The 23,994-nt window shown below is 35.9% G+C and overlaps 1 protein-coding gene across 3 annotated transcripts in view; it reads right to left on the reverse strand.

Annotated features, from left to right (window-relative positions):
• Plxdc2 (plexin domain containing 2) overlaps positions 1–23,994 on the reverse strand; it is a 401,026-nt gene that overhangs the window by 247,141 nt on the left and 129,891 nt on the right. The gene's annotated exons all lie outside the window — the stretch shown is intronic.

Consider the following 23,994-nt stretch of genomic DNA (forward strand, 5'->3'; position numbering starts at 1 on the left):
GTCATATTTTATATAAAGTCCTCAGGAGAGACTCTCTGCCTCTGGATGTGCTAATGGTTCCTTACTATCCACACAAGTGTAAAATACAGAAGGCTCATGTCCTGAATATTCCTCTTTCAATTCTTTCAACAGCAATGTATTTTGTTCCCACTACAGAGAATTACTCAATGACCTCTTTATGAACAATACACACTTTATATTAATGGCAGTCAAACCCAACCCCAAATCTTCAGGAAATCTTATATGTCTCCCTAAAATCCCAGCTCAAAATGACCCTTATAAATGGACTAAGTTTTCTTCTGTAATATAGTCACTCCTTAAATACTACTATTATACCTCTACTTGTGTATAGCTTTGTATAGCAAGTATTTAATACAGTCAACCTGATACTTGCTCCCTTTAGAAAGGCCTTGAGTATGCTAGGTCCTTGCCTGTCCTCTGGAAACTTCATGGGGGAAATGTTTCCAATCAGTCCCTGACACAGTGCATCAATGTGCCTAGATTACTTCAGTAAATTATTTATGCTCAACACCTGCCTTCATGTTGGGCATATTGGATTTGAGTATATGCTAGACAAATACTAGCTACAGGAGCAGACTTAAAAAAAACCTAAAGAATTTTTGTTAGCATAATTTGTCTATGGAGGCAACTGTTTTAAAGGCTTAATCCCCAATGTCAGCAATGTTTAGGGATGACTGGATCAGGAGACTCTGACCTCATTAGTGGATTATACTACTGGTGAATTCATAGTTGAATTAAGTATTAAGAAGTGGTAGAAATGGTAGATGATAGCATCTAATTGGATGAAATAAGTCACTAGGGGCATACTCTGAAGGGCAAAACTTGCCTATGAATGCTTGGAGTCCCCAAACTCCATCTCCTTCTCTGTCTCTTACGTTGCTCTTATACCTTCTTTCTCTTTACCTCCCTCCTCATTCTTCCCATTCTCTCTCAAAAATTTTCCTCTTTCCTCCTCTTTCTGCTTCTAGACAACATGAGGAGAACAGCTTTGCTCTACTATACTCTCTACTGTTACTGTACATTAGCATGTATTACTCATTTGTGCTTATAAACAACAAATAAGTATTTTTTGTTTGGGTTATTTCTCACCAGAGACAGTGCTCTTAAAATTTATGTATTTCACCTTTGGCGACTTTCTTAGGATTTTTATCTATGTTTGTGCAGCATCCGAGAAAGGGTAGAAGAAGAATACATAAAGACAAAATCATCTGTAAAAGCTTTATTTTTAGTAAATATGTGCTTGAGACAAAGCCAGATTATGTTTGAGTTGAGGAAGTTCTACAACACTGTGCCTACAATCATACCTCTATGTATACCAGACATGGTAAATATAACATGCCATTGAGGAAGGTATACATGATGTTTTAAGATTCAGAATCAATGAAGCAGATAAAAAGAGAACAGTTTTAAAGTAGAGGGGGGAAGTAGGTAGAGGAATTCTCCAGTTATTAAGTTCAATCTGGGGCAGGAGGAAATGAGGACCTGTGGCCAGGCATACAGTCTCTATGTGCTGCCTCTTTCTCTTACTGAAGCCCATTGCTGGATTCCATTTGAATGAACAATATTTGAAAATTAAGGCCTAATAAAAAATGAATTAGATTAGAAAATCTAATTATCAGGAAATTTATCTAAAATATACAATGAGTATATATAATGAACACCAGATATTTTATTACTTTACTGTGAAATAAAATAATTAATAGACATACTAATTTCATAGATATAGAAGGCAAATTATATCTGGGCAATAAAACTGAAGACAACTTTATGTGTGGGTAAGCTAGTCCACAATGCAATCACAATACTTGGTAGGTTAAGGCAAAAGGATTGCAAGTTTGTAAATGACTAAAAACACATGTTGAATTTCAAGCTAGCCTGGTGTATAAGAACTTATTTAAAAAAAAAAAAACTCACAACATTAGGATACTTATTGAAGTGTAAAATATAGAGTAAATCTATACTAATAGTTATGAAATAAAAAGCTTTGTGAATTGTTTCTATCAACTTCCAGATAATAATTAATAATACTAATGTACTGTTATTCCATTTTACATATGAACACATTTATGTGCATGTACAGGTATGTGTTCTACTGAGGAAATCATTAGAGATAGGTCTAGAGACTCTGTCTTAACTGCTATCCAACATTTGAGAAATCTTTCATAGGATCAAGATATCAATATTTTTCACAGGTTAAATGATAAACACCATAAAATAATCCAAAATATAAGGTAGGCAACACATGCTATTGAAATCAGCCAAAAAAGGCAAACAACCCTTCACATGAATATAGTGGGGGAAGAGAGTCTTCCATCTTGCCAGCTATGATAATACAGGAAGGTGAGCCACTTCTAGTTTAATCATAAGGCAGAAATAGTATATGTAACCAATAGTTTCAATATTGGGAAATACATTGAAAGATACTCTTCTGATTATTGAGAAATGAGGATTTCTAATTAACTAGATAATAATGGTACCCCTCATTCAACATAGTAAATTTCAGCATTGACTTTACTATGAAGATAATTTTCATCAAAGAGTAAAAGTAGACTTATTCAATAACTTAGGGCATTTTCTAATCTTTCAAATGCATTAGTGGGACAGGGGAAATAGGCTCATTTCCACTTTGGTTACAACCTATAGATAATCTATAAACAGGTAAAGAGTACCTGATTAAATAAAAAAAAAGTCCATGTTTCTAGAAAATCCTTGTGTTTTTCCAGAATATGTTAAATCATAAGCCCCAGAATAACAAGGCCATTTTGGTCTGTAACCTCAACCATCAGTAGTATGAGATTATGTGCATTTACAGTCTTTTTCCTTTCTTCCAGCTATAAAAGCCTAATATACTACTACTATATAAATACCTTGTTAACATATTTTATTATATTGGGGGATTCTACTAGTCCCTATTTGATTTCAGTTTTATTTTTGAAAGTATAAATGTATGTAAATATTTATATATGAAATAAAATTAAAACCATGTGTTAATAATACCTTTCCATTTCTGTTCATCATTAGGTATTTTAAACCCCTGTGTTTCCTGTGCTATGAATGACTGATTATCAAATGAAGGCCAGCCACTAGAACTAAATCCCAAGGCATGAAAGGAATGACTGCCAGCAAAGGAAACAAAAGATTCTGTAAACAAGGATCAGTCACGGACAATGACACCTCCTGGGAAAATGTAAACTTCTGAACCAGAACAAGCCAGATGGAATCTATTGACATAATGGTACCCAAGGTCAAAAATGATGTCTAAATGCCCTGGGCCCAAGTTTCAGAGGGACTTCTACTAAATTCAGGCTGCCAGATGTCTGTTCAACTCAATCGCATCCCATGTTGTTATCACATCATTCTCCATGTGTGAAAGGAAAATCCATAATGGCCCAGTGTAGAGCTCAGAGTTACTCAACCATTGACTACAGATGTTATCCAACACATGCCTTTCTACTTGTAAATTGCATCTGATTAACTCAGGTAAATCATACCAGTGTCATTCCAAATTTATACAGGTTAAATATCCTTGGTAGATTTTAGTGGATTTAAACATTTTCCAATAAACTTAGTTCATTAGCCACAAAGTTTATCTTTGTCATTGATATTTTTCTAAATAGTGTACTTCTAAGTTTATAACTACATGGTTTCAGGAAAGTTCATCAACTTGAGTGACCATTTAAAGATAGTTTTAAGAGCTAGAACATAACATATATTCTTAGACTCAAACTTGATGCTACTTTTCTGAAATTTGGCTATATGATTCTGCAGTCAAACCTGAATAACTTCTTCACTCATCACTTTCTAAAAAGAAAGCAATATTTTATGTTATTGAAGAACTAAATTATGGGGTACTCCCTGCCTGACCATGGAGAACACATATTAAGATCTCAAGCAGCTACCTGAATTCATCAACACTACCGAACCTTATAATGAAATGCCTTTTCTATCTTTAATGTTATTTATCAAATACCGTGACCCTAACTTTTGAAGTTCTTAAAATCAATATTAGCAATTATCTTTTTAAAAATCCAGTTTAGAACTATCTACCTTCTCTTAACATCTCTAAATAGTCAGCAAATTTTTGTGGTCTGGTAAAGCAAGGTTACCAAAGTTAAGGACATGATTCCACCCAGGTTCCTTGTCAGATCATGACACAGTTGAGATGACCCACACTACTGTCCCCTACCACCTTGTTATTCAGACAATCTTGGCTTAAAATTCATAGCCTTAACTATTTGGGTAAGTTAAATCATTTCTCAAGAAAATTAGAACCTGCCCTGAAAATTTTGCACAATTTCCTATACTTTTCTCACCTCTTTTTTTATAGATGAGTTCCATTAACTGAACGATCAGAATTATAGTGGTATAATTTTAAAGTCCTTTGAAAGGTTCAGAGAGATTAGTGCAGCAAGAGAAAGCAATTTTCCCCAAGTTATTCTACTTCTCACATTTGATTCATATATTTAATGAAATAAATCTTCACACAGCCTTAGAACCATAAAGCAATGGACAAAGGCACTTAGCTTTGATTTTTTTCCAAATAACTTTACAAAGAAGCTTTATGAAAAAAGAAATCAAAGGATGTGTGCTTCTGAATAGCAAAGACAACTGTGAAATGAAGGATCCAGAATGATTTATTAGTTACAGTAAACAGCCTGTAATTATGTGAGTCAAACTGGTACATTGCTTTTACACTTCAACTTGAAATACTTTACAAAAAAAAAAAAAACTGCTCTCAATATTTACAAGAAAACACATCAAAGTTATTCATTTATCTGATCACATTTATGATTTACTCAAGATAATATAGATGAAATATTTAATATGACAAGTTTCTTTATATAAACCTATGATTTTTATTTTAAAAACAAATCATCTATTTGTCTCATTCCTAAGAGTTGGAAAAGGCCAAACCAAATGGTATGTCGAGGAGCAGAAAGCTGAAGATCTGTATAGATGGAGTCACGAATTTTTGTAATTCACAAGCTGTGCCATACCCTTAATACTTTAGTTTATGTTACTGAGTTTCTGAAGATTTTCCCACTGTTAGTGGAAAGAAAAATACTTATATTTTAATTTCAACTAGCATTCATGCAAAAACTCAGCTATAAAATGAATATCCAAAAAATGCCTAAAATGCTGAGTATCTAGATTTTCCCATTAATCTTCAGAATGGCAACTCCTCATTAAATTGCATATTGCCTAGGTTTAAGATGATTACAGAATATAACTAAAATTGCAAATAAACTACAATCAACAAAATCACATTAAGAAAAAAAGAAATCAAGACAGTAAAACCACTAATAAAGTTAAATTTAGATTTTTTGTGATCTACTCCTGAAATACATAAATCCTTGTCAGAGTATAAAATTTTGAAGATGACATCATATATTAAATTTTTCCATTTATCATATTGTTATGAGTTGGGAATATGCTAAAATTAAAGTCTTTGAGTTTAATTTTTGTTTCTGATACTTCAGATATAATTCTACATATTTACCTTGAGTCAATATTCCCAAAAAGAAAACAGCAGTAGGTTATTTAATTTTGAGAGCAAATTTTATAACGTACAGATAGACAAAAAAATACTAATGTTAGTGGAAAAATATGGCAGGAAATTATTAGTAAATCTGAGAGAGGACTAAAATTCTTATGCACTATTGGAACGTTCTCATCTTTCAGGAAGATATGCATAATAGCAATTTTTGCATTCTGTACTTTTTAGTTATCAACAAGGCCACTGAACCCCCCAAAATTCTAAGAAATACTCAGCTCCCATGGCAGACTACTACAAGGATTAGAGTTATAAAAATGATGAATATGACCTAAAACCAAGCACAACAACACTAAATTCATTGACCACAGTCCACAAGAAAAGTGTGCACAATTATCTGATACAAGAGTCTAAATTTTGAACAAGATAGAATGAGGGTGGAATAAAAAGAATAGAAAATGAATTTAAGATTCTCAACTATTCGACCTACTTTCTCTCAACAGTAACTTAAAAATAAATACAAATACATAACCAGACAAAATTCAGAAAACCAATGTGATGGTGGATGTCTACATTATAATTTTACATTATTTGGCATCCTGATATGGATGCACAGTGCTCCAAGCTAAAGTCAGAGGACTAAGTTAATGTAGAAATATGCTATGGAACTGTGATATACACATGCCATGAGGAGCTAGCAAAGTACGGAAAAATGTGAAAAAGCAAAACAGAATATTGTATGTGTTTGTATTCGGCACAGAAGTGCATAAAATAATTCAGGCAGTTATTTAAGCTGGAGATAAGGGTTTCTGAGACAGTGGGTAATATGAAATGTATTCAGCCTTTGAAAATGCAACAAGCTTTAGGTATTTAGATACTCTTCCTTCCTTCTTTCCTTTCTTCCTCCCTCCCTTCCTTCATTCCTCCCTCCCTCCCTCCCTCCCTCCCTCCCTCTCTCCCTCTCTCCCTCCCTCTCTTCCTCCCTCTCTCCCTCTTTCTTTCTTTCTTTCTTTCTTTCTTTCTTTCTTTCTTTCTTTCTTTCTTTCTATATTCCTATCAAGGGAGATCAACATTACTCGTCCTTCCATTTAACGTTGAATCCTGGGTGATGATTTTATTGGAGTTTAGTTCAATTAATCCGGGCTGAAAAATAGTTACCATCTCAAAAGAAAGCTGAAGAATAATCGTGTGTGTGTGCGCGCGCACACACACACACACACACACACACACACACACACACACACACACACACACACACAGACACACACACACACACACACACACACACACACACACACACACACACACACACACACACACACACTCCACTTCCTACTTTAGATGCCATAATAGTGAGAAACACTCCCAAACTTCAATATATGAAAATTACTATTTATCTTGAATGCTAGTCCCACTCTAAAGTAACATTCCAACTTTTCTGCTAGAATAAATGAGTATACATTAGAGGGTTTTTTCATTCTAGAGTCATAATTTTCTTTCACATTTCCCCTGAGGAAAGGCAAAATTAATGAAGACAAACCTTCAAGTACCTTGCTTACAGAGGATGGCATGTGAATAAAGAATAGAAAACACAGCATTATGTTCTTCTGCTAGTTTTCATAATGTCTCTCATCTCACAACACACATCTCAAGAGTGTTTTAACGTGCCTTTTGTTGGGAATTACTTGGCTAAGTGTTACTTGGCAGACTAACAAACAGGTGGATTATATAATTATTTGTTAGGTCATCAACATCTTTTAATGTTATTTGGAATGCTTACAGAATATTTTTTCTTTCCTTACTCATGGATCAAATATTTCATGACGTTTAATTAAAATTAAATAAAAAATATTCTTCCAGTTTGTACAAACATTAAATTTGTTAACCTCTTATTGTGAGTTTCTTTTTAGATATCTTGTGTTAATTTTCTATTTATATGTAAATTTCAGCTTTTAAATTTGGATTCAGGTCTACTCTGAGAAAGCTTACCCTCTATCGCATTTAAATTTATGGTATATGCATCATGAAGGACCTCTCACCAGTTCCAGATCATGTGCCGATATCAAATGCTTGAAAAAATTCAACATACTCTGTAAAATGTTTATCAAATTCCCCCTTAATTGCAGCATGTTTTTTTCCTTCAGTTTATTGTAAAAGCATTCATTCACCCATTTATGAATCAAGTTATTTCACTTGCCTGCTTCAGAGACACTAAGGATGTGCAAGAATGATACCAAAGAGGCTGCCATCTCCCTGCACAGGCAGGAGTGACCAATCTGCTGAGAAGGAGGGAAGCCTGAGAGGGAGGGAAGGGAGAAGGACTGGGCAAGCAAGGGAAGCAAGCTAAAACTGCATCAGCAAGGTGTTGTATAATACAGACATGGAGTTGAGTCTTCTTCCCTCAGAGGGAGTTTGAAAGCCATCAAGAAGATTTAGGAAGGAAAAGGCATGATCCAGGTGGTTCCTGCTTTTAAAAGATTGCCTCATTAATCACTTCAGAATGGTCTATAAGAGTATATGTTTCTAGAACCTTAGGCTTAATTGATCAAAATAAAAAAGCAAAATGTTTTCTCCTCTATACATGCTCAGCGATCACTCTAAAGTACCAACAAGTTCACTCAATGAGGTCACAAATTCCCATGGGAAATAACCCATGTCCACAATTTTACACTATGAAAACAGGATATACAAATTTATATCAAAGTATGGAAAGGAAGAACAATGTAATCTAATGTATTCCAGACCAATTATCATTTTTTACTCCAAGAGAAATATAACAATAATTATAAATAGAAGCAACATAATTATTCATTAAAATTGAAGACAAGAGATGAAATACCTCAACTGGTATAGTGGCTAAATGATCACTAACAGAGACCATGTATGGTTGATACTTCTACCAGAAGTCTGACAAAATATTCTACTTATTGGTGGATTCATTTCTCTAAAAGTTTATAAAAACCAAGAGTGAGGGCTGTTTCCTGTTCAACAATAAGACACATTTGTAACAGATTTTAAAGAAATTTCTATTGAATGAATAAGGAAACATGGTTTCAGAAAAAAACTGACAGATACAAGATTGACTTTTACAAACATGAAAGGTAAGTTAAAGGTGATAAAGCCAAAAATATTCCATTGATTAAAATTTATTTTTAATTTTTTTCCTGACATAAATCATAAAAGTATACTTATATTAGTGCCTCAAATTACAGGATGTATCAGAAACGAAGTGTTCCTGAAATTCTTCGAACACAGCCCTTCTTGGAGATTCGGAGGACACACACAGACAGATCTGATGGCAATACTTGAGAAACATTGATGCTCATAGAGTATGGAATTATATTTTCTGTCTCTGTAGACAAAGAGGGTTCTTTCCAAACACATTGGATACAAGAAAACATAAAATGGTTGTGGATATTGAATTTGGCCCTATTCTCAAAATGGAAAACACTAATGTACACCTTGGAGACTTGCATATACCACCTCTGAAAAGTTCTTTACCATGTAATCCTGAATTTATTTTTTCAGAATATATCTTGAGTTACATAGGGCAACATTATTGCTCAATTTTCCCAATAAAGGAGATCTAACTGCAAGTGGGTAAAGAACTTCTGCAGCCCCCTCCCCTTGCCCACCTCCAGCTTCGGGTGGCATGATCCTTGAGCCCAGGGTTTCTGATGTCAGGCTCCATTTCAGTTCCCACAGAAAAGGTAAGGGGCATTCAGCTTCATTATTCTCTCCTTGTGGGGATGATATTATTATTTTATTATCTCTATCCCAATCCATGATCATCTACTGTGGCTTGCAATGTCCACCTTGGAGATGGAACCATAGCGGGAATTAGGATAATTAGAAGCAGAATTATCTTTGGAATGTGAATCACATCAACAGAGGAGGTACATATGGGAAGCTCAAGATAGTACTGTTTGCTTTTCTAGCCTGATTAAAATTGAATTGACAACTCACATGAATATGTTGCTTTTGGGCAAATTGCTAGACCCTGTCACAATAGTAAACTCATTACCTGACAGTTAAGTCTTGGATTTTGTAATGTAAATTCTGGGAATAATTGGAATGATGGACTAGGTAAGTAAAGAACTAGGGAAAAATCTAGGGTCCATTTCCCAAATAGTTACCTAATTTACCCAATAGAAGGAACTTGGGTGTTAAAATGCAGTTCTGACTCAGCATGCTCAAGATCAACTTAGGAGTTTGGCACATGGCAAAGCCCTGGAAGATGCTGTTGGCAGTCTAGTCTAAAGGCCACATTTTGAGCATCCAGACTAGAGATAGATTAAACACAAGACTTCAAATAATAATGAGAATCAAACGACAGCTCTGGAAGCAGAAGAATGCAGTAAGAAATAAAGCTGCATAATTATTCTGGGCATTAGGGTCTCTGTATGGCCTAAAATTGCTGGAGAAAAGTAATTACCACAGCACTTAAAAGCTTACCTTCTCAGAGTACACTGGTCTAGTCCAGTGGCCACTTGATCTTTACCTTCAAATATCAAATTGTCATTTAGCCGAAATACCAACACAAATAATAGATGTTAGAAAGCCATGCATATTCCTTTAGGTATGCTCAGTGGAAGAGAACACTACTTCTTCTTGTTTGTTTTATACAAGATAAATAATATGCTTTTTTCTTACGTTAGCTAGGTTAGTCAGAAAAATGAGTTGGATTTCAACTATTGCAGAACTGATTAGTATCATATATACCATGGTCATGTATTAATATCAAGTGATTCACTCAATTCAGGATAAGGAATTAAAACATTCCTTTTGATTAAATGTGGGTTACCTAAAGAGATATACTACTTCAGGGCAGTATTATATCATTAAATGTGATATTAATACGTTTACACCAAAACTTTCCTATCAAAATACCAATGGCATGAGACTATGCTAATATTGGAAAGTCAATGACTCCTAAGAGGCTTTAGAAAAATGGTTGAGTGAACTTCTTATACATACATATATATATATATATATATATATATATATATATATATATTTTTTTATTTTTTTAACCAATAGCTCATCCCAACTCCCCCTTCACTCCCCAGGGAGGGTGTGTCAAATCATCTGGGGCAGGGCCTATCCTCTCCCTCATGTGTCCAGGATGAGAGAGCATCCCTCCACATGGAATGGACTCCCAAAGTCCATTTGTACACAAGAGATGAATACTGATCTACTACCAGAGGCCCCATAGATTGCAGAGACCTCTCACAGACATCCAGGTTCAGGAGTTCTGGATCAGTCCCATGTCATCAGTCCTGGGTCCATGAGCTCCCCTTGTTCAGGTCAGCTGTTTCTGTGGGTTTCACCAGCCCAGTCTTGACCCCTTTGCTCATCACTCCTCCCTTTCTGCAACTGGGTTCCATGTGTTCAGATCAGTGTTTATCTGTGGGTGTCTGCCTCTGTTTCCATCAGTGACTAGATGAAGGCTCTAGGTTGGCATATGAGGTAGTCATCAATCTCATTATTAGGGAAGAGCAATTAAGGTAGCCTGTCCACTATTGTTTAGATTGTCAGTTGGTGTCATATTGTACGTCTCTGGAAATCTCTCCTCAAACATATAATGACTCCCTATATTATTGTATCTCTCATCCTGCTCTCCTCTATTCTTCCCCTGACTCAACCTTCCTGCTCCCTCATGTCTTCCTCTCCCATCCTCTTCTCCCCCTCTCTTTCTCCCAGCTCCCTCTCCTGGTCTCCCATGCTGCTAATCTGCACAGAAGATCCCCTCACCTTCCCCTTCTCTGGGGAACAATGCATGCCACTCTTAGTGTCCTAGCTGTTTCCTAGCCTCTCTGGCAGTGTGGATTTTAGGCTGGCAATCACCTGCTCCATGTCTAAAATATATATGTGAGTGAGTGGATACCATGTTTGCATTTTTGTGACTGGATTAACCCACTCAGGATGGTTTTTTCTACTGCCATCCATTTGCCTGAGAATTTCAAGATTCCATTATTTTTTTCCACTGAGTAGTACTCTATTGTATAAATGTACCATATTTTCTGTATCCATTCTACAGTTGAGGGGCTTCTAGTTTGCTTGTAGGTTCTAGATATTACAAATAATGGTGCTATGAATATAGGTGAACAGATTTCCTTGTTGTATGAATGTGCATCTTTTGGGTATATGCCTAAGAGTGGAATTGTTGGATCTTGTGGTAGACTGATTTCCATTTTCCTGAGGAATCTCCATACTGATTTCCAAAGTGGCTGTACAAGTTTGCCCTCATACCATGAGTGGAGAAGTGATCCCTTTTCTCCACATCCTTTCCCGCATAAACTGTCATTGTGCTTTTGATTTTAGCCATTCTGACAGGAGTAAGATGGTATCTCAGAGTTGTTTTGATTTTCATTTCCCTGATGACTAAGGATGTTGAGCACTTTCTTCAGTGTCTATCTGCCATTTTAGACTCCTCTATTGAGAAATCTCTATTTAGTTCTGTACCCAACTTTTTAATTGGATTTTTGGTGTTTTGGAAACTTGAGTTCTTTGTAAATTTTGGAGATCAGCCCTCTATCAGATGTGGGGTTGGTGAATATCTCATCCCATTCTGTGGGCTGCCGTTTTGTTTGTTGACTTGTCCTTTGCCCTACAGAAGCTTGTCAGGTTCAGGAGATCCCATTTATTAATTGTCGATCTCAATGTCTGTGTTACTAGTGTTATGTTCAGGAAGAGGTCTCCTGTACCAATTTGCTCAAGGGTACTTCCTACTTGCTCTCCTAAGTGATTCAGTGTGAACAGATTTATGTTGAGGTCTTTGATCCATTTGGACTTAAGTTTCGTACAAGGTGATATCTGCAGTTTTCTACATGCCAGCATCCAGTTATGCTAGCACTGTTTGTTGAAGATGCTTTATTTTTTCCATTGTATAATTTTAGCTTCTTTGTCAAAAAGCAGGTGTTCATAAGTGTGTGTGTTAATTTCAAGGTTTTCAATTTGATTCCCTTGATCTACCTGTCTATTTTTGTACCAATACCAAGCTGTTTTCAGGACTATGGCTCTATAATAGAGCTTGAAGTCAGGGAGTCTCCAGAAGTTCCTGTATTGTACAGGGTTATTTTGGCTATCCTGGGTCTTTTGTTTATTTTCCATATAAAGTTTATTATTGTTCTTTCAATGTCTGTGAAGAATTGTGCTGGTATTTTGATGGGGATTGCATTGAACCTGTAGATAGCTTTTGGCAAGATTGCTTCTTACTCTGTTGATCCAACCTATCCAAGAACATGGGAGATCTTTCCATTTTATGGTATCTTCTTTAATTTCTTTCTTAAAAGACTCAAAGTTCTTGCTATACAGGTCTTTCACTTTTTGGTTAGTGTTACCCCAAGATATTTTATGTTGTTTGTGGTTATTGTAAAGGGTGATGCTTCTCATGCCTTTATTTTCTGTATATAGTAAGGCTACTGATTTTTTTGAGTTAACTTTGTATCCTGCCACTTTGCTGAATGTGTTTATCAGCTGTAGTATTTCCCTGGTAGAGTTTTTCAGGACACTTATGCAAATTATCATATCATCTGCAAATAGTGAAAGGTTGACTTCTTCCTTTCCAATTTGTATCCCCTTGATCTCCTTTTGTTGTCTTATTGCTCTAGCTAGAACTTCAGGTATAATAATGAAGAGATATGGAGAGAGTGGCAGCCTTGTCTTATCCCTGATTTTAGAGGAATTGCATTGAGTTTCCCCCCATTTAGTTTGATGTTGGCTGTTGGTTTACTGTATATTGATTTATTTGCTACTTATGTAAACAAGGTGCTTGTTTTGCAGCAATGTGAATGAACTCATCTGTTGAATGTAGGTTGCATGATGTATTTCCTTGTAATACTGTGTTATGCATTCACCAAATGTATAAAGAAGTTGTCTTTTATAGCAGATAATTTTATTCATTTTGATGTAAAACTCTGCTGCTTATATTTGAATAGGTAAGTGTGGTAGTTTCAAAGAAAATGGCCCCCATGGAAAGTGGCTTTCTTGGAGTAGGTAGGTCCTTGTTGGAGGAAGTGCTTCACTGTGGAAGTGGGCTTTGAGGTCTCCTATGCTCAAGCTTTGTCCAATGTGGTAGAAAATTCGCTTCATGTTTCCTGTGGATCAAAATGTAGAACTCTCGGCTCCTTCTCCAGCACCATATCTTCTTGCATGCCACCTGCCATGACAATAATGGACTAAACCTCTGAAACTATAAGCCAGCCTCAATCAAATGCTTTCCTTTATAAGAAAGGGTTGCTGTACTCATGCTGTCTCTTCACACCAATGAAAACCCTAAGATAGTAACAAACAAAATAAGCCAATCTGTTATTGTCTATCAAAACTTAGCCAGTGAGCATTATTTCTGTTTCTTAATAATTCAACAATCACATTGCCAGTCCTTTCAAGGACTAGAAGCATTATTGTCACTCAGTGGAACTCTATCCAGCAACTGTAATGCTAGTATGGTTTTCATTCAGTGCTAACTGGTAGCAATTATTTCTTTTACTGATTATATTATTTTAAGTACTTGTTGTTAGATTGGCAGATAGCATTCCTAGTTGTTTTGTAAACTAATAAAAAGACCCATATTTAATTAACCACAGCAGAGAAATACAGAGGAAATGCAACCAATCTTACTGTCATTCAGCAAAACCCACTTCAACCTGCAATGCTGTACAGACATACTGCCTAGTCCTGGCGAAATTTTAATGAGAAAAGAGAGGTAAGGAGTGAGTATGATTCCAAGAGAGTTCTTTGAATTTGAACTTTCTCTTACTCAATCATGAAATCATGTCCAACTGGGTAAAGTTTACGACTCAACTATAATACAAACTCCATAAACTGATACAAGAAGAAAATCAACTGCAGATGTCAGTATCAATGCTTGTATATTGCTCTCTGAGATTCTGTTTCTTTATTTGTAAAAATATATGTGAATTATATTTTCTTTAATGTCTAAGATGTCAAAAAGGAATTGGGAGAGGCCCTTATAATATTATCCAAAGTGCATTGCCTCATCAATAAAGCAAAGTAGGTTTTAACTTAGTTTAAAACAGAAAACATGTATCATCATTGCATAGTGCATGATTCATACACAAGTAAGAAACAAGCAGCACAGCTTCCGTTCATAATACTTTCTAGTGCTTTCAGCACCGAAAGTTTTCACATGCCCATCAACCCTCTGAAATCAATGGCTGGTTTGTATTTTTAGACATTTGGTCTTAATGAACTAATTAAAATCCTGTCAAGTCAAAATGATAGATGCAACAAATTTTATGAAACCAAATTAATGGGCTGAATGTTTGGCTGTATTTGGAGATGGAGAATCTAAGGAAATGATTAATGTTAAACAATAAAGTCATAAGGTTGGAGCCAACCATACTAGGTTAGTGCCCTTATAAAAATACCCATCTCTGCCTCTCTGCCTCCTCATCTAAATTTATATCAAAGAAAGGCCATATAAAGGTAGAACATCAAGAAACAAACTGGTTACATTCAGGAAATATATCCTTGCAATTAAGTTTATTCGTTGACACATTGTCTGTAGCCTGAGAATTATGGGTTACTAAATGTCTACCTTGTGAGGCATGGCCTTCTAGATATATTTTTAGAGCAAAACAAGCACGCTAACACACTAGACAACATTAAGGTAACTGATCCTTTTCTATGTGTTTAACATTTGATTAATTTTAGTGAAGAGTACTCAAGAGTTTAAGACTTCCTCCCAGAAACAACTTTCTAGAATCTGTCAATATGCCAAAGCCATCAACTAAAATAAACATACTACAAAGACCCATTGATTTAGTGTGAAAAAGATGAAAATAAAATCATCTTGCTATTAAAAATAAGAAGCCATGTCATCAAATTGACATTTATATTCCTCTCTTGTATGTCCCATGTGTCAGCAGTTTAGCAAAATATAATTGAAATAAGAGGCATGAGACACTATTAAAATCATCAAAGAAAATTTGAATAGCTCTTAAGTTACTTTGATATTACTTCAAATGGCACAGAGAATATGATTCTTCCCAGGAAATGGAAACATGTTTTCTTAAAGAGAGATTTTTTCATGATAAATATTCAACAGGAGAATAAAGCAACCAAGTGCCGGGATCCTAAATAAGATGGATTATCAAGGTTTAGAAATTTCTCTGCAGTAGACATTCCAAGTGGTTACTTTAATTTAGGAACTGGGGATAGGAAAATCACATTGGCACAAAGTGAGAAACTTCACATTCACCTGGTTAAAAACTGGTTATCTGTTATCTTCTGATTATACTAGTGTGAATAATAAAACACATTTTACCTCAAGGCAGGCTCCTATAACAAATCATCTAAGACTTTGAAACTTCTAAATAAGAGATATTTATTTCTCACACTTCTGGTGACTGGGAAGTCCACAGGGCAAGTTGCTAAGAGATTCTGTGGCTTCAAACATCTCACTCTGTTCTTCCTAGATAGAGTTTCTCCCTAGATCCTCACATTACAGAAAGTCAAGTTTAGTCCCCTCAATACCTTACAATGACGTTTCTCATGAGACTGCCAAGATCACTTACTTCTCTTAATATCTTGTGATTTAAATTTCTGCATAGACACTGAAGAGCAAACTCCAAGCAGCTCAGTTGATAATTTAATTTTTTTAATGCATTGTTGAAGGAGAGTCACTAGCTATAAGAGCCTAAGAATACACCAGCTTGGGCTCTTTGGAAATGATTTACGGTGTCCATGTCAAGTACAGAAATAAGCATAGGACATAGTAAATTGCCATCACACATGGATAGCATAGGGGCTTTCATCTCCAACTTTTGAGTTTCCAATGTAAGCATTTTGAAAATGTTATGAATAAAACGAGGATCCCATAGTAAACAAAGTTTCAAAAAGGTTTTTTTGTGTGTTTGTTTGTTTGTTCCAACATCAATGTATTTTATGTAGAGAAACTACTGTTATTCTGGAGAACCTGGTAGTTGGTGGTACTTTCTACCCACAGGCATACACACATTTATGAATGTATACATACATGTAAACAAATGAATGAAGGAAAAGGCAGCCAATGTCACCATGTCCACTCCATCTCGTTTGCAAAGAAGGAAGAAGTAAATAATTATCCTATGAATTTATTCACGACAACAATTTCTAGGTTCAGTAGTCAATGATATGTCCTTGCAATCACTCAACTGTATCCCAATTCTGCAGCTTCCTTCACTATTTACCAAAGAGCAGATCCAATAAACTTTTAAAATTTCTATGTTAATGTTTTATGGGAAATTATTATTATTCACTTCTCTTAAGATCTTGTATAAAGTCCCCTAATCACACTCCCTTCAGTTTCTGGCCTGCATTCCTTTGAAAGTTTTTCTCACCACATACATATTTGCTATGATGTTACTTCCTGATACAGTGAGCATCAATTTATTTTTCCTTTGACTCAGAGTCAGGGAAGGTGCAGCCATGGGTATGTGAAACATGGCCTTTCTGTGACTTCATATTTCCGAGTTGATATTGCTTTCTGCCAACATTTGAGCCCACAGACTGGCTGACAGCCCTGACCTAGCCACACAACCCACTAGCTGGTTGAGGAACTAACAATTTGCATCCCATGGTGCAATGAGGAGCTTGTACTAAGTTGATGTTGAGGATTGTGGAACTACATTAAAATCAGCCACTTACCTACTTCTCCTTAGAAATAAGACATGCAGCCTACTTAAAAGAACATTCCTGTAGTGTAGGCTAATTGACTTCTTCTTTGGCTTCTCAAGAAATCAACTATTGATATTCTGCATCCCTTTTATTATCTTAAACTTAAAGCATTCAAAAGTTTGGTACTAAAAGTTTGGGCACTTAAATGTAAATATCCAACTTTTACATTTTACAAGTTCATCAAAGGTAACTGATCATTATAGTTTTACCCAAGACTTGCTTTGAGAAAAAAATAAAGTGTTCTAATTTTTAGTTATCTTTTGCATTTAGTCTGTTTCTGCCATCTTGTGAGTCTCATTCATTCTCTTGCTGGCTGTTCTGAGTGAGGATAGAGTGGGGCTCTCCCAGGGAGCTCAGGCCCCATGATGATAGGGCTTCCACAGACAGTACTTATTAATGGTTGTTCTCTGCCTTTATGGCTGAAGGGCTACCATTCCCAAACCACTTCCTCTCTGCCTGGTAATTTTTCAGCAAAGGGAAATTCCACTATTGAATTTTTTTTTCTGTCCTGGTCAGTCAGCTATTTTCCTAAAGGCAAATATGAGCTCTTTGCCTCTGACCCACTGGATAGTACAAAGGGATTTTGCCAAGTGATTTTGCTTACTAACAGCAGGTGATAACAGCAATAAGAAATTTCCATTTAGAAATGAAGATGCCTTGAAAAGACAGCCGCCTTCTTCTACCAGAAACTTCTATGGTAAAGACAACAATGACATAATCCTTGCACTGTCAGTAAGTGCAGGAGCAATGACATTGTTTCTCTCTGAAGATGTAAATTCTCAGTTCTAAGAGGTTGTCAGAAAGTAGAACATCTCCATTAACTGCAGATATGATTTTCACAAAGATACCGTAGCATGACTGATGAAGAAAATCAAAATTAAAATTCAGACTCATTTAACTAATTAGGGTTCTGGCTATAATTCTAAATTTTCACTAGTGAACGGAAAGAGTCCATGCATTGCTCGTTACACAGAGGTAATGAAACTTAAGCAAATATATAATATCACTGAATACAATTTTAGTATTTTTTCTTAATTTTGGTTAGTCACTGTATGTAAACATTGTTTTAAAATGTATTGCTTCATAGATGGTAGAAAAACATCTACAGGACATTAATTAACACAGAGTCTTTAATCAATCAATTAAATGCTACTTCCTTCCTCTTTACTGGAACATTAAGTAAAAGTTCAGGCCACTGTGATGTCTCTCTTCAATTGTAGAAGTGTAACTCTGCCTCTGCATCTCTTCTTTCCTTAATTACTTCATTCTTGTCCACTGTTGATAGACACATCAGGGTAATATTCAGTGACATGACCAGAAGGTTCTAGAAGGCTAGTGCTGAGACTGATGCTGATAATCAAGGCGATAATCATTTATGTCTCAGTGCAGCATCTTATAGCCAGAAAGAACTGCTTCCCAACACTCCATGCAAGTACTGAAGATTCTTCCCTCAGTGTCTTGTTCACATATTTCCCTATACTTAGCATGCCTCCCTTTAACTGTTCTGCTTCTTAGGCTCCAGGTCAGGATGCCGGGCTTGATTACACATTCATAGGAATTTTTTCCTTGTCATAGCAATTAACATGCTGACTTATATCAATGTAATCAAACCTTCCCTGACTTTGTGGATGGACTGAGTCAACTTGTTACTATCTCAATATAAGACATGCCACTACATTAAATTCCAATAATGTTTGTCAGGACAGGAATAGGTAGGAAAGACATATGACAAGCAAAAGTCCAGGACAACATAGGTTTTCCTAATAAACCCTTGATTGTGGAAACTCCCAGTGCATCACCAATGCCTAGGTATTCATTTTTCTTTATCTAAATCTTTCTAAATTATGAGAAGTGACTTCTAGTTCCTGTCCTAGCTGCCAGGGAATATTCACCTTTTCTCTTTTGTCTATGAGACCACAGGACTCTCATTCCATCCCTTCACTTTGCTTTTAAGGTTCATTATGTTTAATTATTTTTCTGTTTAATTGGGGAGTTACATTTCAAGGTACATGGCTCTGAAGGTCAGAGGACAACTTGCCGGACTTGATGCTTTCCTTCCACTGGGTAGGACCCAGACAGAACTCGGGTCTTCCTGCTTGAAAACAAGCACCTTTACCTGTTAAGGTATCTTCCTGGCCCTTTAATTTGTTTATTTTGTGGTTTAGTGCATAACAATCTTTCTGGCCAAAGATGAAATGATGACCCAGGGTAATTACAACTTATCTATACTAACAGAGAACCTAGATCAGTGACTAGAACCTCATATATAATTAATTGTGAAGCTTAGGTTTAGCTAATGACTTTCATCTCTTGGAAGTTCACTCTTCATTAATGATTAGTATATGAAAACATCAGCTCATGATTCCTCAGCCTCTACAGCACGTTAATGAAAAACGGCCAATAGATGAGAAGCAGAATATACAAAAATGATGGATTGATATAATTCAACAATTTTGTATACAGAAAATAACCACAAGTTATTATACTATGCCTGAACCACACACTTAAAAAACAGTATATAAAATCCATGGGGAAATGCCACTACTCTCTGCTAATTAGAAAGAGTAAGCCAAAGTAGTTTAATTGGCAGAATTGGGGGGCATAATTACTCCATGTGCTCCACAGTTAGCAATGGCTAAGTCTAACAGATTAGGAGAGAGTTAAGCAGAGTGTCCTATACAAATAAAAGAATTAAATCCATATCAAGAAGCTGAGTTTTCCAGGCTTGAGTATCTGAGTTCAATTCCCAGAAACTACATAAAAAATCCTGGCATGTTGATCTGCACTTGCAATCCCAGCACTGAGAAACTAGAGACATCAGAAGCCCCCAGGCTAGGCAAAGAACCTAGCCTAATCAGCAAAATCCAGGGCAGTGAGTCACTCTCTGAAGATGGGTGGGAGCTCAATGGGTAAGAGTGCTTGCTATGCAAGCATGAAGACTAGTGCTCACAACCCATGTGTAAGTCCAGGATGGCACAAGGCACTGCTAACGCTAACCCCAGCATTGGTGTTAACAGAGATAGGAGGATTGTTTGTGAATGAATGGAGCACACTTGCCATCCAATTTAGGAACCCCCCAAATTACTGGCAAGTTTCAATATCAGCAAGAGAATGAGAGATATTTAACAGACGGCAATATCTGACATCCTCTTCTGGCTTCTACACACAAGCCCATGGACACTCATACCCTTGCATGCTCATTCATGTACACACATGCTTATGCCCATGTACACACACACACACACACACACACACACACACACACGCACAAACCAACACAGATGGCACCTAAGGTTGCCCTCTGGCTTCCGCATGCATGGGCCCACATATGCATCTGCACATACACACAATTCACAATCACATACACACAATCCACAATTAAATACACACTCAAATACCCAAAATAATGTTCATACAACAGCTAAAAAAACACACACAAAGGTATCCATCTGCTATATTGCTTACTCTTCTTTATCTCATATTAACTGACCTGAAAATGTTATTGTCCTTTGTCAACATACTCATTGTTCCTGAACTTTAAGTAGAAAACGGCTCATGATTGTTATTTTGATTAGACAAGTGATACATGAAACACATGAGGACTATCATGAACAGAATGCCACTCTCAATACAACAGCCATTCCTTACCTGAAAAAGCTAAAAAGACAAAAGCCAAAGGCTTGACCAACCTGGAATGCAAAATGCTTCTGGCACTTTAGATAACAGATTAATTCCTAGTAGGAAACAATGCAGCAAGTGTAGATAAAATTTACCCTGGAGTGGAGGAGATGTGGTGGGAGGCAGAAGCCATCTAATGTATAAAAATGGGAACAAAATTTAAATGCTACCAACTCCCCTTTGTTTAGATTACAGTTTTAGGCTCTTTCTGTAGCAGACTTGCACCTTGGCGTGCTCTAAGTAACCATGCAGAAAGTTAAGGTAAATAAACCTTTGAATTGCATGCAGCCTATTGTCCTTTGACTTTGTATACTATGGATTTTTCAAAAACAAGGTGTTTCAAACCAATTGCTGTTTACCTTTATATTTGTATCTTGTTTCATGGCCCGTCTTAACTGTTATAAATGCTGTAACTTACTGTTTCAAGAAAGCAAATGCTCTTCTGTCAAATTATCCAAAGTATATTAGGAGGATAAACTACTTACTATACTAGCTGCCGTAGTCACCAATGTTAAAAAGAATCCACAGCAATTTCTCCATGCTATGCTGGAAAACTATAAGCTATTCATTTTTTCCTCCAATATAATAGCACTGACCTTCCAGTAAATTCTCACCTTTTGGCACATGTTCTAAAGAAGCTTTGAAATAACAAATCCCAAGGTTTGGAAACTACTACTTTTGGACAATCTCAGCAATACATATCTATCCATCAGCTCTCTATGATTCACGAAAGTTGACTTCCATATCCATTAGAAAGGATGGTGTTGCAATAAAATGTCAGTAAGGCTAGTAACATACTTTGAAAATGAGCATTTTCAGTTCAAACCACAGTTTGGTTTTTGTGGATTTCAAATTCCACTGAACAGAAACCAAAACATATGTATTTGATTTCTTCTTAAGGGTTGGTTATGGATGAATGGAAGAACCAGAGAAAATACTTGCACAATATTGACAAATAAATATATTTTCCTTCCATAGTGTTCTGATGATCCTTTTGTTTTACAGAAAAACAGGTATGCCATACTGCAGCTTAGATGAACAACATAAAAGAGAACCAAACAACTGGCAAAGGTTACCAGCTATGTGTACATTGAAAACTGTGATTCTAATTGAATAAGGCTGTGAGGTCCTTGGGCTATTAAAAATGTCATCAGCAATGAAGCTAATTTGTGTCTGACCAGGACTTTTACAGTAACTGATTACTTACAGATGCCAAGTCCTCCAGGGAACTTTTGCCAGCTGTTGCCAATTTGTAGATTGGCAGCCTTGTCCTGAGCATGTTGACTTGATTGAGACTGCATTCTCCTGTCCATTGCAAGATGCTAGTATTTAATCAATAGGTTTATAGGACACCATCTCTATCAGTTAAAGATGTTGCCTTGTAATCTTCTCTACATATAATGCCACAATTTACAATACAGGAAAAGACAATGACCCAGCCAAAGGACTAGCATCCTGCAAATGCTAACAGTCCTTTGCAGTTTATTGAATGAGATCTAAGTAATACTTGCTCTATCCAGAAAGACATTCATCTTTAAAAACAGTGAATCTGTGAGGTCATTGTATCTAATCACTTGTTCAAAGGATACCTTCTATCATGAATTGGCTCCACCTTCCTTTTGAACAGGATGATCACAAAGAAGTTCATTTCTTCTTTAAGTCTCCAGCATTGTAACAAAATCCTGCCTAGGATTTCCTAGAGTCCTGTTGACTTCTAACTTCAACTTGCTATTTGTCCTTCTATCCATTGCAGTTGCAAAAGCAAAGCCATGTGACAGCTTATCAAATATCTACTGTAACTATTGTCCTCCTTCAGGCTTTACTGGGCTAAATATGCCAAGTTCTTTAAGCATGTAACAGTTTTCCTTTTTAACTTTTTGTATCATTTTAGTTGTTATAAACAATTGATTCTAGGGTAGTATGTATCCTCTGAGAACATGTCAACAAATAATAGTTGCAACTAGGAAAGATCCTTTGACGTTTCCAGAAGCTTAACTAATCAATATAACATGATACTTTTAAGTCAGGCATGATGGCACTTGCAAAGATCCGACAGAGGCAAGAAGATCATAGGAAGTTCTAGGTCAGTCTAGATTATCTAGTGAGTTACAGGCCATCCAAAGACTTAGTGAGATCACATATTAAATTCAAAAGTTTACCATAGTGTCTACCAATGCAACATGATACATTTTTTGAAATGGTGAATTTTTTCAATGAAGAAAAATCTGTTTAATGAAATCAGAGAAAGATAGACAAAAAGAAGAAAAAAGGGAGGATGTTTTTGAATACTTAAATTTTTTCCTGTAAAAACAATTCTTTCTTAGCTATAATGTTAGTGGACATTAGATGTTACTTGCTTTTCTTGATATGTTGGAATTTCATTCACTGGTGGTATACTTGATCTAATACTAGTTGGATAGTTATTAATTTAATATAGTCTACTCTTTCTTAATGTGTTTACTACAATTATCAGTACTTAGGCTGTTTTCTCTTAATATGTTTATTTTCCCATTTTGAGAATTGTCTTGCCTAAAAATAAGTAATAAAGTAATAAATTCTAAGGGTCTTTTGTGTTTGAGATCAAATAACTGAATAACATGTTTTATTCATTAATTATTTGTGTTTCAACTGTTCACATTTTGGGACCTACAAGACATGATTTGTTCACGTCCTTTTCTTCCCTCTTATACTATCTCTTTCCTGTCTCCTGAGCACAGCCTTTGAAAATCTTTTTTCACTTGAGAATCTCAATTAACTCATTCTAATCATTTATCTGACTATTTTTTGCTCAATAATCCTATATATGATTTTGTAACCTAATCAAAATTCAAAATTAGGGCACTAATACACTGTTGAAAAGTGTGTACTAAATAAACAACCTCCTCAAAAAAAAAAAAAGCAGAAAGTGTGACAGTATTGTAATGGTTGCATTTTCCACAAGGGAAGATGCTTCAGCTGACTGTAAAATCTAAGCCATAAAACAGGTCTTTCCATGAGGTTGCCATCTGTCAAGACAGATGAAGACAAGCTGGGATTGATGCTGGGATGGAGCTCTCAGACCTCCAGAATGTGACTGGGCATGTACCAGCTGCCAGCATCTCACTGCTGGGGCTTTAGGA

The sequence above is a fragment of the Cricetulus griseus genome, chromosome 3, assembly GCF_003668045.3.
Source record: "Cricetulus griseus strain 17A/GY chromosome 3, alternate assembly CriGri-PICRH-1.0, whole genome shotgun sequence".
NCBI classification, from domain to species: domain Eukaryota; kingdom Metazoa; phylum Chordata; class Mammalia; order Rodentia; family Cricetidae; genus Cricetulus; species Cricetulus griseus.